This window comes from Panthera tigris, chromosome A2 (genome assembly GCF_018350195.1).
Source record: "Panthera tigris isolate Pti1 chromosome A2, P.tigris_Pti1_mat1.1, whole genome shotgun sequence".
Classification (NCBI taxonomy): domain Eukaryota; kingdom Metazoa; phylum Chordata; class Mammalia; order Carnivora; family Felidae; genus Panthera; species Panthera tigris.
In genome coordinates this window covers 149,862,472-149,880,501 of record NC_056661.1, presented here as the reverse complement: position 1 = coordinate 149,880,501, position 18,030 = coordinate 149,862,472, and positions in this window count along the sequence as shown.

The window sequence follows — 18,030 nt, the reverse complement described above, 5'->3', positions numbered from 1 at the left end:
CACACCATGGCCTTCTCTGCACACCTCTCTGACCCCTTGGCTTCATGTGCCCGTGCTCACCGCCCAGCAGTCAGTGATGTGAGCACTCGCCCACGTTCCCTGCTTTCCCACAGAATAACTGAAACCTCTAGACTGTTTGGACTGCCTTCACAAATATAAACCAGAAGTTTCTACCCAGAAAGCTACCCATTCTCCTTCATGAGCCAATGGAAAGTTGCCTTCCCTCAAAGCAGCATTTCTTAGTTCAAAATGTCAGTCCACGGGCCCCACCCCCAGACATTCAGATTCAGCAGGTGTAGGGTACAAATTCGAGATAGGTTTCTCCTTGTACCACACTTGGAAAACCGTGGTCTTAAAGAACAATGCTGCATCACACAATAAGAATTGTAAAGTCCATTCCCTTTTTAATGCAAACAAGCTATTATTCTGTAATGGTTATTTAAAAAAAACCAAACAATAATAAGAGCTTTGAGGCAACCAATCTCCACTTAAAGCATTGCAGCACAGAACTGCACGCTAAATAGTAAAATTGCATTTCAAAACATGATCAAACGTCAGCCTAATCAGCCAGGTGTTAGAGGCTCAATCACAAGCCTCAAAACACGTAATCAAGTATCAGTAAGCAGGTGTTTTAAGTGAAGATTGAGATAAACAGTGGCCTTTGTGGATATTTAGAAGGTTTTGCAACATTAAAATGGAGTACCTCACACTCAAGCCAGCCGACTTCAGAAGCTTCTGGGCTGAATAAACCAGGCAATAATTAGCACTGGAGATTTCAACTGGATTGCAATCAAAAGCTTTGAGTCTCATTGGGGAAATCTGTGCCCTTCCCTTTATTTCTACGACCTGTAAGGTGTTGCCCTTGTGGGTGATGACGTTTTTAAAAATCACCAGGACGTGTTTCACTTTGTTCCGACTGAAGATTTTGATCCCTTTAGAGAGAATCGTGTGCAAAACACAGACATGCATTCGGCGCCACAAAGCCAGGGACCCATCCCACCTGTTTCTCCAATGTGACAAGTTTAGGACAGGGAGGTCTGAAGATACAGCAAAGTTCCTCTTTAGAAATTAATTTTGGGCGCACCTGGGTGGCTCAGTCGGTTGAGCGTCTGACTCTTGATCTCAATTTAGGTCACGATCTCACAGATTGTGGGTTTGAGCCCCATATCGGGCTCTGCGCCGACCGCACAGAGCCTGCTGGGAATTTTCTCACTCCCTCTCTCTCTGCCCCTCCCCACTTGTGCTGTCTCTGTCTCTCTCAAAATAAATAAATAAAAACTTTTAAAAAATTAATTTTTGTTTCCACACACATTCAAAATGGCTTCCCACGGGTCCAATAACTAGTCCAAGATAGCCTCGTGAAAATCAGTGGGGACAATTTTTGTTTGTTTGCTTAATGTTTGTGTATTTTGAGAGAGAGAGCACGCGCAAGAATCCCAAGCAGGCTCCGCGCTGCCAGTGCAGAGCCCAACAGGTGGCTCAATCCCACAAACCATGAGATGATAACCTGAGCCGAGATCAAGAGTGAGACACTCAACCAACTGAGCCACCCAGGCACCCCTCACTGGGGACAGCTTAAAGTGACCATCCTCGGTTGAAGCTCCCTCTTTAAGACCCAGTGCTAATCAAACCAGCATGTCACGTAAGCAGAGTGGTTTGTGTGTGTGATTTATCTTGGCAAGTGCCAAGCAGGGGTCCCTGCTTATAAGTGGAGCTCATCAATTTCTGTTAATTCCCCCTGATCATGAGTAGCCATTTAGCTTTGAGAGAATTTCTTAAGCTTCGATTCCGATTGGTTTTCCCTCTTCCCCTGGCCTTGAATCGCCACCAACATATTGGTCTCAGTTCTTCTAATTTCATCTCCTACAGTTAAAGGAGCTGCAGCCACATTTGGTCATACGTGATACCCACTCAGTAAAGCCCCAATCATCCTTACCATTCATCAGAGATAAAAGGTGTCTGAGACATCAGAAAGTTTCATTGTCGATCCCGGACACCAACACACTCCTCTGGAACAAAATCAAGTTTTATCAGGGGTTTTGAGCCTGTGGATTCGGTGTCTGAACAAGCCCAAAGAACTCCATTCTGCCCTCCCACCAGTTTCCGAAAGCCGGCTGGTAATTACGGACCACATTAGGACTTGTCGTTCACATCATCTTCCTCTTTCGAGCTGTAGGATTCAGCAGGGTGCTGGTTAGTGTAGAGCTGGGGCTTCTATGACTCAGGACATTCAAACCTGAACTTGGAGTCTATTTGCAAAGATAAAAAGTTTCCCTTCTAAACCAGGAAGCTGGCTATCTTTGGGCTTTTCTGGGGCTCCTTTGTCCTGTGATATGTACTCTCTTTGGTGTATGTACTCTGTCATCTTTCCTCTCCCAACAGCGACAGCTGGGGGAGTGTTAACCTCCACTTATCCATATGCAGGGGGGGCTCATCTGCCCTGTCGGCAGCCTGTGCCATTGCAGTAGGTGTTACAACTTCTAGCTGGACTGGAAATTCCCTCACAAGTCCTGAGGGAATCATACGAATGATTCAGACCCATTCAGTCATGGTTTTTCCTCTTCACTGTCCTTCAATAAACCTCTGGCCTCCTATTTCATGGAGAAAATAGAAATTGTTGAATGGAAGCCTTGTTAATTCCTTGCCCACTTCCTCTAATCTAAGAACTGCTCTCTCCTGTCCCTCCTGTCTCATGGGAAAGAAGTTTTCCTTTCCTTCTAGACCAATTCCCCACCAAGGCTTTGGCCCCCAAAGCCAACAGCCTCTCTCTCTCTCTCTCTCTCTCTCTCTCTCTCTCTCTCTCTCTCCCCCGTGTCCTCAGATTCTCCTTCTGTGTTAGGGCTGGCTCGTCGCCATTTGCAAGTAACAAGGTGTTAAATTAGAAGTTGGGACTGAAGCACTGAGATAGAATAAAGACTGTATTTCTCAAAGACTGTGCTAGACCAATGCCAAATCTCAAAGTAGGATAACCAAGAATCAGTATTTTGACTTTTAAATTCCCTCACTCACATGGAGGATAAAAAGAGAGGAGTGGGGATTCCAAGGATTTCAGGGTAGAGTCAGTATAAAGCTGTGGGTCTCATCCCCCAAAGACAGAAGGATGAAGGGGGTGTCTGCCTTCTCCTGAAGCCTAGTGAGAAAGCTTTCGTAGAACCACTTGGAGAAATTAATGTGTGTCCCCTGGAGTTGGGGGTGCTGGAGGGACTGAGACCTAACACATGCCCGAGGAAGTCAGACCACCCCCTGGCAGCTGTCAGAAGGCTGGATCTAAAGACTGAGTTCAATCCTGGAGACCAAACTTAAGAATCCTGCTCAGGAAAAGTCTACCTGGAAAAGAGGACCCCATAAGTAAGAGATTGAGTAGGCTCGGGGTGGGTAGGTGAAGTTTGAGGGTGAAGCAGCTTCACAAGGCCAATGAAGAGTTGCCACTGGAAGGTGAGCTTTCAGGGAACCCACGGAAATGCCCGGTGAGGGTCTAGTATGCACACCTGCTGACCCAGACAGGGCAAAGCCATCTTACCAGACAGCCAGCCTCACCTCTTGTCCCTCTGGCCCTTACTCCTTCATTAGCAGTCAGGGAATGAGAAGAAAGGTTAGGTGGGGAGAGAAGAGAAAGGCACCATGCCAGCGCCCACCACCACCACCACCACCACCACCACCACCACCACCACCACCACCACCATGGCAAAGGAGCAGCTGGGAGAGGAGAGAAGGTTGAACTGTAAACCAGGCCCAGAGTGTTGGTTACGATCTTGGGGCAGACATTCTAAATTTAGACTGAGAACGGGTCCTAACATGATTCAGAATCTTCTTTTACATAAGAGGAACCAGAGAAATGACCGGTGCCTGAAACACATTTAGAGGGATCGTGGAATACAAAAAGAAGACTGCTGTCAGTAAAACTCAGTTTGAGTGCTAATGTTCCACACATACGGACAGACACGTTAGAGAAAGGAAGCACAAACCTCCCCTTGACTCTACATCGACTTCTAGCTTTGCCCCATCTTTTCCCTCACCCTTACTCAGGGTTATTCTAGGAGTGTTTCCCTCCCCCTGCGTCTACTTCGTCATGCCCCACAGCCATAGCTTCTGGCCTTTTATCACCGCTCAGAGACATCTCTTGGGTAAGATTACCACTGAAAACTTTTAATTTTTTTCTCATTTTCTCAAAATAAAATGTTCTTATTATAAAAGTAAATATGCTTGGTACAGAAAAATCAGCAACTTGAAGCAACTAAAATGAGCACTAAAAAATAAAACCCATAAACCCATCCACACCAGGTCAACCACTGTGAGTGGGTTGATGCAGATCCCAGACTACTCCATGCATATAGACACGTGTAGATACGGACACACACACTCACATGCACACACACACACACACAAACCATTTGAGTTATTTCAAGTGTTTCATTATTACAGCAACGCAGATTTAAATAGACTTGACTGCATAGGCAGACATGTGTACTACTTAAAATACATATATATATATATATATATGTATGTATAAACTTGATACTTGTTTTTGTCAGTATGTAGCAGGTTTAAATAGAAGTTGCACAAACAAGCAAAAACAGGATTATGGGAGGTGCAAACAGCTGATTTACACGGGTACAATCCTTACCCAAGCAGGTCTTTTTACATAGTGAGCCTGTCAAATCAGAGTCCACAGTTTCATCTTCTTCACTTAGTCTTTCGCTGTTTTATCTCTGCCTCTCTTACATAAATCAAAACTGTTTTATTCTTCCGGCTGCTTCTGTGTTTTCCAGAGATTTATGAAAACACTGGCTTTTGTTATTAAAGAAAGGGCTCTGTTGCAAGTTGGCACATCCGTTTACATATCAGAAAACAGTGGGCGGTAAAGAGATGTGTATCTAACGCTTTACCAAATAGTAAGACATTCATTTATCGTCTAATTACGGAACATATGAAAAGACACTGGTGGAAATTCTGGGCAGATGATTTTTTTTTAAGCTGTACTTTTATTTATTTTTTTAAGTGCCCTCCACACCCAACGTGAGGCTCAAAATCATGACCCTGAGATCAAGAGTTGTACACTCTACTGACTGAGGCAGCCAGGTACCCCATGGGTAGATGATTCTGACATAGAAAATATCTTTTACGCTCGTAATCATGTTAAGTCCACCTCTGCCAATATGCCAATATATAATTTATACTGTCAAGTATTTATTTTTTTATTTATTTACACATACCATTATGTTAAAAATAAATAATAAAGTTGGGGTGCCTGGGTGGCTCAGTCGGTTGAGCATCTGACTCTTGATTTCGGCTCAGGTCATGATCCTAGGGTCATGGGATCAAGCCCTACATGGGGCTCCATGCTGAGTGTGGAGCATGCTTAAGATTCTCTCTCTCTCTGTCTCTCTCTCTCTCTCTCTCCCTCTCCTCCACTTGTGCACGCTCTCTCTCTGAAATAAAAAAAGAAAATAAACAATAAAGAGAAAAAATCACATCTAAAAATCCCACTCCCTGGAGAACACTGAAGAATGTTGTGTATGACTTTCAGACCTTTTCGTGAACAGACATAACCATAACCCATTTTATACAGTTATTTTTACAAAATGAGCGATCATGCAGACTATTCTACAACTTGCTTCTTTAACGATGCCGTGAGCAATTTTTCAAATCTAGTCCTACAGACTGACCTCCTGCCTCCTAACAGTTGTATGTTGTTTTACTGCATGTTGTGTCCCACGATTTATTTAAGCATGTCCTTGTTGAGAAACATTTATTTTAAAGGATTTATTATCCCTGATACTACAGGCTTGTACCTTTACCTCTGAAGAGCGGTCTAATTATTCATGCAGGCTATGTAGTCAAAGTAGACTCACTTGGTCAAAAAATAAGCACATTCAAATTTTTATGGTGCCAAATTATACTCTAAAAAGGTTATGTGCCAATTTACTCGCCCTCACCCTCTTCAAAAATGAGTATTACTGATCTTTCATTTTTGCCAGTCTTATATATAAACGAACTTGTTTCCATTAGCCTTTTTCTCATAGTCAAGGAGATTATGCTTCTCATCTGTTGATTGGCTTATTTCTTCTTGGAATTACCAATTTGTGTCTTTGTCCATCTTTCTATTGAGTTGTCTTTTCTAACAATTTATAAAACTTCTTCAGCTAACAGCAATATTAACTCTACTGTGCTGACTGCAAACAATTTTTCCCACTTCTTCTTCTTTTTGCCTTTGCCTACGGGTTTCCACCCTATAAGAAGTTTAACTTCTCATACAGTCAAGTATATCCATCTTTTCTTCTTGGTTTCCGGTTTTAACGTCATGTTACACAAGGTCCCACTACTCTGTTGTAAGAACAGTCACCCATATTTTTCTTCTAGTATTTCTAGAATTTCACTTCTATACTACTTTCACTAGTAGTATACTAAATTTCACTTCACTAGAATTTTCACTTCTATACTAAATTGTTACTTCATGGAGTAGATGTTTTGGTATAAACAGTGAAATAAGAATCCTACAGTTTCATACTCTGCATATTTTGCTATCATTTTTTTCACTTATTGCATTGTGATTGTATTTCCATGTTCATAGATTTTTTCTGTAATATTGCTTTATACTGGTTCCAGAACGTGTTTAATCTCCTAGAATTGGATAATTAGGATGTTTACTGCTACTTAAAACAGTTGTGTTATAACCATGATGAATGCTAAGCCCTAAGCCATCACCTAACATTCTCCTTAGTATGCATTTCAAACTCTTCAGAACTTCTGTATATAAATCTTGCCCTGCCTTTGTATCACAGTGAGCTGTATCTCTACCATCCTATTGTTCAAACCAAAATCTTGGAAGTGATTTTGCAGCCTTACTTGCTCTCAACCCTCAACCCCAGTCCGTCAGAAAAATCTCACCAGCTCTACCTCATTGTCCACCTGTCCCCCATTTCTCCTCCCCACCTGGAGGACTGTGACAGCCCCTCTGTTCTCGCTCTTGCCCACTGCATTCCAGTCTCTGTATAGCAGTCAGAGTGTCATTTTAGAATGTAAATCAGATTAAGTCACATCCCTGCTTACAGTCTTCTAATGGTTTCCCATTGCATCGGAAAGTAAAATACAAACTTCTTACCAAGCTCTGGAAGGTCTCTGTCATCTGCCCTTGCCTACCTCTGTAACTCATGTGCCACCGCCCACCCCCAGACACTGACCTCTTTTCTGCTCTTTAAATGGACCAGACTTGTTCCTGCTTTGAGACACGGTTTCTTGCTCTCAACACTAGTGAGATTGGGGACCAGACAATTCTTTGTTGTGGGGACTGCCTATGCATTTCAGGGTGTTTACCAGCACCCCTGGCCTCTATCCCCTTAAGTCCGTAGTACTCCCCATCCCTTCTGATTTGTGACAACCAAAAATGTCTCCAGACATTGCCAAGTGTCCCTTGGAGCACACAATTATCCCTGATTGAGAACCAGTGATTTAGGACCTTTGCACAAGCTGTTCCCTTGACCTGAAACAGTCTGCCTTCTAGATCTTTATGCAAATGTTTCTTTCTTATCATTCAGGACTCCAAACAAATGTCACCTCCTCAGAAAGGCCTTTTCAGGGGTTCTAGGGTGGCTCAGTTGGTTAAGCACCTCACTCTAGATTTCTGCTTAGGCCATGATTCCAGGGTGGTGGGATTTAGCCCTGTGGGCTCTGCTCTAAGCATGGAGCCTGCTTGGGATTCTCTCTCTCTTAGACTCACTCTCTCTCTCTCCCCCCACCCCCTTTGCTGCTCTCCCCCACTTATGTGTGTGTTGTTGCCTGCTCTCAAAAAAAAAGTCCTTTCCTGTCCCCATCACCAGTTGCCCAATATCACATCACTCTTTTTATAGCTCTCACTACTGAAAAAAACTTGTCCATTTATTGGTTTATTTGTCTGTTGTTTGCCTCTCCTATTAGACTCTAAGCTTCAGGCCAAGAACAGTGCCTTATGTGAATAAGCAGATATTTAGGGAATGTTTGTGGACTGCAACAAAACAAATTCCCAAAAGTAGAAACCGGAGGTCTGTTGCTCACTAACTCTGAGAGTTACGTTTAAGTTCAAGTTCATCTATGAATTCTCTAACATTTGACCCTCCTGAGGACCTGCTCCTTTAAGTCATCACTTCCCTTGGCTTCCGTGACCCTGTGTTGCCCTAGTTGACCCTCATCTCTTGGACTCTCCTTTCCAGTTTCCCTCAAGAGTTGGTCTTGTTTGGCCGATGCCTGAGACACCTCTCTGCAGGGAGTTCCAGCCTAACACACCCTCTCTCCCACTTCCTTATCATCTAGCAAGGGGACCTCAACCACTCCTGTGCTTCATCAGTAACCATCTATTTTCTCATGCTTCCCAAATTCCTCCCTCTACCCCACATGCGCAAGGCCACTGGGAGGTCCCACAGGCCCCTCAATATTTCCAGTCTAAAGTCATCACTTCTACCAACCCAAAGCCACATCCTCAACAGTCTCTGCCATCTGACATAGCTTAGCCTGCTGCTGCTGAAGCTCTCGTTCCTGCAGGGGAACTATTCTGGAATGCTGAAATACCCTTGCACAGTCTCTGTGCCACCAGCCCTGCTCCCAGGTAAGGCACGCTCCTTGCTTTCCTGCTCGAAATCCTCAGTGGCTTCCTATTGGCCTAAGCCTAAGACGTAATTTCTTCCCATACCTTTCAAGAACCTTTGTGACCTGACTCTTTATCATCCCAACCACCTAAACCCTATTCTCCCTTCACATGTGGGGGGCCACAGATAGGCTTCCTCCTGTGTTGGAAACACTCTTGCCTCCACCTCTCTGTGCCAGGATTCAGACAATATTTGTAAAATCAGCAGGCAGTTTTCATTTGCCCTGTTCTTGAGTCGTTATTTCTTTGGTCTCGGTCTCACCAGGCTTTGAACCTCCTTTAAAAATAAGCCTGGGGCGCCTGTGTGGCTCAGTCAGTTAAGCATCCGACTTCAGCTCAGGTCATGACCTCACGGTTCATGGGTTCGAGCCCCGCGTCTGGCTCCGTGCTGACAGCTCAGAGCCTGGAGCCTGCTTCGGATTCTGTGTCTCTCTCCATCCCTCCTCTGCTCATGCTGTCTCTCAAAATAAATAAATAAACATTAAAAAAAAATAGGTCCAAATACACTTCCCTCCATTATTAGTCCCCAAATAGTGTCTGCTTCAAAGGCAACTCAAGACACCTCTTTGAAATCATCTGTGGGGTTTTTATATCCTGTCTTACTTCCCAGGCCCTAATCCTAGTTTTTACATCCCTCCCTCTACTCTGCACCACAAGAGACATCCTAACAACTTCTTCGAGGGTCTGGGTTGATCAGGATTTGCATCTTCCAGCTAAGAATCCAGCTCAAGAGTTACATTTTGCTGCCACCATACGTTCGGTAACAGGGACCAAGCATTTTGGCAGCTCTTAAATTATATAAAAGAAATTCAGAGGTAACATAATCGATTATCAAGAACTGGTGAAAAAGCAACTTGTTATAAATAAAATGTGGATTAAGAAGTTACGTATTAATACAAGGGGCACTTGGGTGGCTCAGTCAGTTACGCATCTGACTTCAGCTCAGGTCATGATCTCACAGTTTCTGAGTTCGAACCCCACGTCAGGCTCTGTACTGACATCTCAGAGCCTGGAGCCTGCTTCGGATTCTGTGTCTCTTTCTCTCTCTCTCTGTCCCTCCCCTGCTTGTGCTCTCTCTCTCTCTCTCAAAAGTAAACGGATAAACATTAAAAAAAAATTTTTTTTAAGAAGTTACATATTAAAACAAGCCTACAGGAGGAGCAGTGAGCTGCCGTCTGCTCAGAGATGTTGCCGTTCAGCCTCTGCGATCTGTCTCTAGCTCCACTGTCATTGTCCTGTCACTGCTGTGGTGTCAGCGTGACAGGCTATGAGAATGCACCCTTGGCTGGGCCTCCCTGAAGGAAAACTGACCCCTAGCTGTCAGGCTACTCAGCTTCCCCATCAAGCCAGGCCCAGAGGCCCCTTCCAATGACAAGTCCCCCCGGAAAAGTGGACAGAGGGACTCTGGGATCCGACAAGTACCACTGGATTTTGCCTGCAAGGGCTTGACAACTAGGGCTCACAGGGAACACATTGTGGGGTGGTTTGCCCCCCTCCCAGGGGGCTGCAGGGGCCTACATGAAGGCTGTGCCACAGAAAGGCATTGAGAGGACTGAGTCTGCTGGTGGCCGTGGAAGCCAGAGAGAAACAGGTTCCCAAGGCTTGGGAAGGAGCCTGGTAACAAATGGCAATAATGCAAATGTTGCAATGTGTTAAAATAAGCAAACTAGCCCTAGTGCTCACCCCCCGAGCTCCATGAAATGAGGAAATTCAAAAAGAGAAATCCCTACGCTAGAGGCAGTTGTGACCTAGTTAAGGAAGATAGATCTTTACATGTAAAGTAATACCTTACGTTGGAGCTTTTGGCCTTCCCGTCCCCTGTCCCCAGTCATGCTCAGAAGGTTAGGGGCCCGTGGACATGTTTTAATTTAAGCGCAGAAGAGGTGAATAGAATCCAATCTGGATCGTGTTCACCTTTAGACCAATGCAATCCCAAGATATGAATTTTTGTATGTTTTAGTGCAGAAGGAGGCCCACGACAGGCCAAACACTTCCAGAGGGCCCATGGAGGTCATCCCGTCACCGCGAGCGGAAGGGAAACCAAACAAGCAGCTGCGGGAAATGCCCGATTCCTATTCTGCTCTCGTACTTGCCAGCCGAGCAAGAAACCTGCACATCTTCTCTCCCAGTCTCTGCTTCTCTCCCCAGAGCTGGTCCTGAGCAACCTTCATAGGCACCAGTGCCCCTCCCTAAACCTAGAAATGAGACATGGACGGGGAGGATGATGGAGGTAACAGTGGTACCCATCCACTGACGGGTACGCATCAGATTCCAGGGCTACTGGCTTTACACGCCTGATCTCATTTCATCACTTCGGCAGCCCTGGAAGGGAAAGAACGTTACCCACATTTCATAGATCAGGAAGCCGCAAGGCCAAGAATCTCAGGTAACAAGTCCTGGCCACGGGCTCTGCCTTGACAACTCCGGGCGGGGGTGGGGAGCCACGTTAGAGTCCCTGCTAACGATGGCCCCAGGAATCACGCATCATGGCAGCCCTGGCCAAGGTCACCCAGGTGCTTTCAATCTTCACTGCACTGCCTCTAGAATTAGAGACTTTGCCCAAGCCAAGAGGACACCCCAGACCAAACAAGAGAGAACGCAAGACCACAGAAGTGGTCCTACGGCCCAAATCTCCCCCAGACCTCAGGTTTCAGGAGCAAAGGGCCCCTCATGGCCCGGGCCCCACAGTGTTTAGTCCCGGGGGCAGGGGTGCTGTGTCCACAGCTGCCCCGGAGGGAGCACCCTATAAGTGTGTCTTGTGAGGATGAGGGAGAGCAAACTAACTGCTAATTTTCGCCTACCTATTTCCCATAAGCCATCTCACACCTTTTATGGGCCACGCCGAGTATAAATACTGTGAAAGAAGGTATACAGAGCTCTGCTAGGCCGAGTGTGGTGCCTGGACCAGCAGCATCTGCCCCACGTAGGAGCTTGCCAGAAATGCAGAACGGGGGCCTCGAAGATGCCTCACTGACTTGCACTTCAAGTTGGACAAGTGCTTAGCGTGCTACGGAAGATGAGGTGACTCACGGACAAATCTGGCTCACCACTGAGTCATGGGGAGCGCGAAACAATTCTGAGGCATGGATCCCGTGCCAAGACACCCTGGTAGAGCTCACCTAGAGAACGGCCTGTGCACTGGGGAGATTTTTAAGATCTCCCAAAGTGGTTCTAATACACAGCAAAGTTCAAGAGGGCCCTGAGCGGGTGGCATGATGGCAGGTGCTTCCCAAGAATTTGGCAAGGAGGCGTCGCCGGTGAGGACAACAGCGGCGGGAGGCCACTGGTGAATGTGAGCGCGTGTGTCCATGGGGTAGTGAGAAAACCTGTCCGAAGGGAGTGGGGGTCTTGTCAGGGGGCCGTGGGGGAAAGGGCACTTTGGGGGAGCAGGCTAGGGCCTCGGAATTCCCACTTGAGACAGTAAGAAATTGGGGGCAGGCCACAATGGAAACCAGTCAGCGACACCTGCCCTGGCGCACGTTTGCCGAACGGGCTGGAGAGGAGGGAGCCTGGAGGCGGGGAGACCAGTTGTTCGCAGGGACCCGAGGAAGAGCTGAGGAGCCTGGAGAGGTGTGAGGGCATTTAGAAGAAGTGAGGATGACAGACACGTTGTGTTCGTTTGCCAGGGCTGCTGCGAAAGCTCCAGAAACTGGAGGATGCAAAGAGTGGAAGTTCATGGTCCCTCCGTTCTGGAGGCCAGAAGTCTGCGAGCGAGCGTCAGCAGGGCTGGCGTGTTCTGAGCTGTGAGGGAGAACTTGTCCCCTACCTGCTGGTGGTTTGCTGGCGATCCTTGGGGTCCCTTGGCTTATGGCCGCATGGTCCTGATCCCTGCCTTCATGCTCGCATGGTCGTCTCCCTGCTTACCCGTCCCTGTCCAAACCTCTCCCTTTTATAATGGTTAATTGTCATTGCCTTAGGGTCCCTCCCAGTGACCTCATTTTAATGTCATCACTTCTGTAAAAACCCTATCTGCAGATACAGCCACATGGTCCTGGGGTTTAGGACTTTATGTGTGAATTTAGGTGGGTGGGAGGGACAAATACAATCTACAAGATACACGAAAGGGGGCAAAATCTGGAAGAGATCAGTTTTTCTTCCTCACACTGCAAACACCTGCAGGCTGCTGGGTGGGATCTCCACTTACGTCTTCTGAAGTCTTGATGATGGTCCTAGTTTACTAGAGGCAGACGCGTTGGGTGCGAGATGGAAGGAGTTTTCTTGGCAGGGAAGGCCGGCCAAAACATGGTTTTTCAATTCAGGTTTTCTTACATCACAGCAATGACAGTTGGTTTCAATGTGTCCATTCACAGAGTTGGGATTTATAGTCCATGGTGTAACATTAAAAAGCAAAGGTCATCCTTTGCATATAGAAATAACTGTCCGAGACCTTAGCAGGCCCCAGCTGATCCAGCAGGCGAGGAAACAGAGACAAGCTTTTCTAACGCCAGCCAATGAACTACAGCCAACACCAGCAAACAGACTGCAGGCCGTGAGCTCAAACGCAGGCTCAAGAAGGCGGGGGATTTCCAGGGTCAAGAGCAAACCTCTGAGGCTAAGGCAGCCAAAGGGTGAAGTCCTGAAGGTAAGATCATTACGAAGACACACCCTAACCTGCGGTGTCCCTCTGGTGACTCTGGTCCTAAGGCAGAGGTAGGAGAGACTGTGGTAGGAGAGACTGTGGCCCAGGTTTGAAGATCTTATGGGACAAAGAGTCAAGAAAATGGTGTGCCCTGACACATTCTGCTGCTCCTTACCTAATGTTAGCTCAATCTTTCTTTGTTTTCTTCTTGTAAGCGAGATGAGCTTTGAAGGCTCAGTAAGCATTGGAACCACTGAAGGACTTGTTAAAACATAGGTTTCCTAAACCCACCCCCACAGTTCCTGATCCAGTAGATCTAAGGTGGGACCTGAGATTTTCTGTGTCCAATATGTAGCCATGAAATGCTGGGCTACAAACCGTACTCTGAGAACCACCCTGCAGAGCTGTGCACTCTCTTGTGCTCTCCTCCTCATGACCAATGATAAATGTGTGAGGAACAATTATAGTCAAGGTCCAGGGTACAATCTGTGACCAGGGAATGTAACTGTCCTTGCCCCTATCTGTTGAGGATCTAGTTTGAGATCTCTTGGCCTCATTAGTTTCATGTTGTAACCAATTGACCTCCATTTTTAAATTCCTCCAGAAACTAAATCAGTGATATCATAAGACACTTAGCCAAGGATTCTAACAAGGTGAGAATTACTTGATTTTTGTGGGTGGCCAGTTAAAACTAGTTCTTAGGGGCACCTGGGTGACCCAGTCAATTGGGCATCCGACTTCTGCTCAGGTCATGATCTCACAGTTCGTGGATTTGAGCCCTGCTTCCGGCTCCATGATGACAGTGTGGGGCCTGCTTAGGATTCCCTCTCTATCCTTTGTCTCTGCCCTTTCCCCATGCTCTCTCTCTCTCTCCCTCAAAATAAATAAACTTTAAAAAAATTTAAAAACTGTCTCTTAAACTCTGGTACAGAGGCTCATTCAGAAGCTCCATAAACTCAATTTAATGAATCAAATGAGCAAATGAACAAGAGATTGAGGCAACACCAGCACAGAGCAAAGAGCCTGTGGTATTGGATCAAAAGACATGGGTTGAAGTCCCTACTCTGTTACAAAACAGCTGTGTGACATTTCTCTCTCTGAACTTTAGCTTCCTGATCTGAAGAACATAGAAGATTGTTGGAATTAAATGAGGTGGTATTATAACTCAACTAGCATATTATATAATAGATGGATTTCCCCCTTCCATCCAAAGACTCTGTCTACACTACCATTCACCTTTCAGGGTTCTTGATCATAAAATGAGATACCATGTGGGGAAATGCTTCCTTTGATCCAAAAGTACAACTTCAAGGTAAATATTATAGAAAATGCCTCACACAAACACAAAGAATCATGTTCACTGACTGTAAAGAGTCAAAGTTGGGAAAACCTAAAGGACCATCAAGAGGAGAATAAATTATAGTACATCGCTACTAAATAATGCCACAGAGGGATTTCAAAGAATGTACAAACGTAGAAAAATCTACAAGGTATATTAAGAGAAAAGAAGGAAATTGCAAAACAACACATACTAAATTATCTGGTTCATGCTTTTAAAATCCATATGGATATGTGTACGTCTGCCTAGAAAGGGTCTGGAATAAGGCACACCAAGCTCTTATGAGTAGTTATATCTGGGGAGGGAAAGCAAATGTGACGACGATTATCTCAGTTTCCCATACAAGCAAGAGTCAGCCTTTGGCTCCTGCCAAGGTGGAAAGTATGGGACTTCGCTGAGCCCACAGAGGCTCTGGTGTCCCCAGCAGCTGCCCAAGGAATTGGATGATACAACCTGGGTATAAACTTTAACCACTGAAGGATGGGAGAGAACACACCTTAGATGGAACTATTACCTTGATGATGTCCCATGTGACCAAAATCATCTGAGTTTTCTTATTTTCTTGGCCAAGTTGGTAACTCCTGCCTTGTGCTTACCTTCCTCCTTCCTGGCCTCCTGCCCTTGTTTCTCTCAATCTTGCACCCCTGGGATTCCTGCCCCCTCCTCAAGTATGAGCACGGGAAGCTTTGCCCAGGTCTCATTTTTCTGGGGAGTCTGGACTAAAACAATAGAATTTTGTGTTCTCTGAACTTTACCCAGTGATAATATATTCAGATAATACTTGAAGAATAAAAGATTAAGAGGGGAAAGGTGCTCATCTTATTGTAAAGAACAACATGAATGTCGTGATAATTCGAGGTGTCCGGCTGGAAAGAAGGCCAGGTAGAGGAATGGTTGGCATCATTATTTCCTGAGTGTTCCCAGAGGAGCCTCGGAACCAAATGCTCCTCTTTGATGGGTAATGATTTCATTGCCCTTCACTGAGTCCCACTGCCCCTCCAGGTGGGTCAGCTGGGTCAGATCCCCCCAGGTATCATCCCCTCCTCCAAAACCTCAGAACCAGCCCCCTCACCTCTTCAGGCCCCCTTCTCTGCCTGTAAAAATGACGTGTGAGTGTGTGTGTGTGTGTGTGTGAGAGAGAGAGAGAGAGAGAGACTTAGGTTGTTTCAGATGGATTGAACTGACAGCTCAAAGAAACAGTCCCAAGGAGTGCTACCTACAGCACCCCCTTTTTTCTCAGCATTCAAGAGAAACTGGGGTTCTCCCGGAGTTGAGAAACAGGACAGGGGCAGGAGATGTGGAAAGCTGGACTTGTAGTTGAGTGGGACCTGCTGGCCTCCCCCACATCTCCCCCATCAAATGACTCAGAAGCAGAAGACACTTAAGATCAAGATCTCCAGGTTATAAAAGAGTGGGAGGCAGGGGAAGTTTTTTTTTTTTTAAATCCAGTAACAATCAAGTTCAGAGACTTAGCACCCTAAGAAATTATGTTTCTCAGACTCAGACTTGAAGCATAAAAAGGAGCCAATATAAAGTCCTGCTGGTTCCCTGTGCTCCCGCTTCAGAGGACGCGGGCTGGATGATGACTTATAAGGGGTGGGGTGGCTGGATCCTAAGTTCGCCTTTTCTAAGATGTGCTGGGTACAATTGAAGGTGAAGTTTTACCCTCAGGGAAGTGCCTGCAGATGCTTTGTAAGCAATACAAGAGTGGGGTTTTTCACTGGATTATTTGTTTTTCGGGTGTTGAGTTTGGCAAAAGACATGAATAGATGCTTTTCCAAAGACATCCAGATGGCTAACTGACACATTAAAAGATGCTCAACATCGCTCATCATCAGGGAAATACAAATCAAAACCACATTGAGATACTATCTCATGTCTGTCAGAGTGGCTAAAATTAACAACTCAGGAAACAACAGATGTTTGGCGAGGATGTAGAGAAAGGGGAACCCTCTTTCACTGTTGGTGGGAATGCAAACTGGTGCAGCCACTCTGGAAAACAGTGTGGAGGTTCCTCAAAAAATTAAAAATAGAATGATACTACAACCCAGCAATAGCACTACTAGGGATTTATCCAAAGGATACAAAAATGCTGATTCGAAGAGGCACGTGTACCCCAATGTTTATAACAGCATTATCAGTAATAGCCAAATTCTGGAAAGAGCCCAAGTGTCCATCAACTGATGAATGGATAAAGAAGATGTGGTATTTTTATACAATGGAATACTACATAGCATTGAAAAAGAATGAAATCTTGCCATTTGCAACAACATGATGGAACTGGAAGGTATTATGCTAAGTGGAATAAGTCAGTCAGAAAAAGACAGATATCATATGTTTTCACTCATATGTGGAATGTGAGAAACTTAACAGAAGACCATGCAGGAGGGAAGGAAAAATAAGTTACCAACAGAAAGGGAGACAAACCATAACAGACTCTTAAATAAAGAGAACAAACTGAGGGTTGATGGGGGGTGGGGGAGGGGAAAATGGGTGATGGGCATTGAGGAGGGCACTTGTTGGGATGAGCACTGGGTGTTGTATGTAACCAATGAACCACGGGAATCTACCGCCAAAACCAAAAACACACTGTATACACTGTAGGTTAACTAACTTGACAGTAAATTATTAAAAAAAAAAAAAAAAAAAGAATGAAGTTTTTCTCAAACATTGTTTTGTCCCATAAAACTCACCCTTTATTCTGAGTCAGGAATTATTTGAAAAGACAAAACAAACAAGAGGCTGTGGGTAACAGAGTCCTGGCTTTTCGGGGAGAAAGGATTTGGTCTCTTTTACCAGAATCCTGAATGTCAAATACTCTCTACAACCAGACAGGCTAGCTGTAGGAATTTCACTGGGGGATTAGCCAAAAAGGCACAGCTTAGCCAAAAGAAGTTTACACAAGAAACAGCCTTGGGTTTTGATCTAAAATGAGATGAGCCACTCTGAAATGGAGCATCTTTCCTTAAAGCCAACCCCTGGCTGGCTCAGTAGGAAGAGCATGTGACCCTTCATCTCGGGGTCTTGAGTTTGAGCTCCACATTGAGTTGTAGAGATTACTAAAAATAAATAAATAAACTTTCAAGCCAGCCCAGACTGCAGGTGAGGAATGAACTAAGAACTGAGAGATGCCTTCCCTGCCAGGATCAGAAGAGGCAGCCCACTGGGCCTCCCCTATGTCTGATGTGACCCCGTTCCTGTTGACAAGTCTCGCCAAGTCAAGGTTTTCCTGGATCCCTTCAGGTCTGCTCAGAGATTCTATGCTTACGGACTCCTTTTTCCACTCAAGCAAGCCCAAGAAAGAGTATCATGTTCTGTATTATATTATTTTTGGTCACAATATTGACAAGTCTTCCTGCTTTTTTTCTGTGGGTTTGTCCGGGAACTTGAGAAGTGCTCCACTGCAAAGCTTTTCCTCCAAAACCTCTAGTCTTCGGTTCCTAGGTCTCCCCCGTCTTGCTGATATCTGGCTCCCCCAACCCTCATGGCCTACCG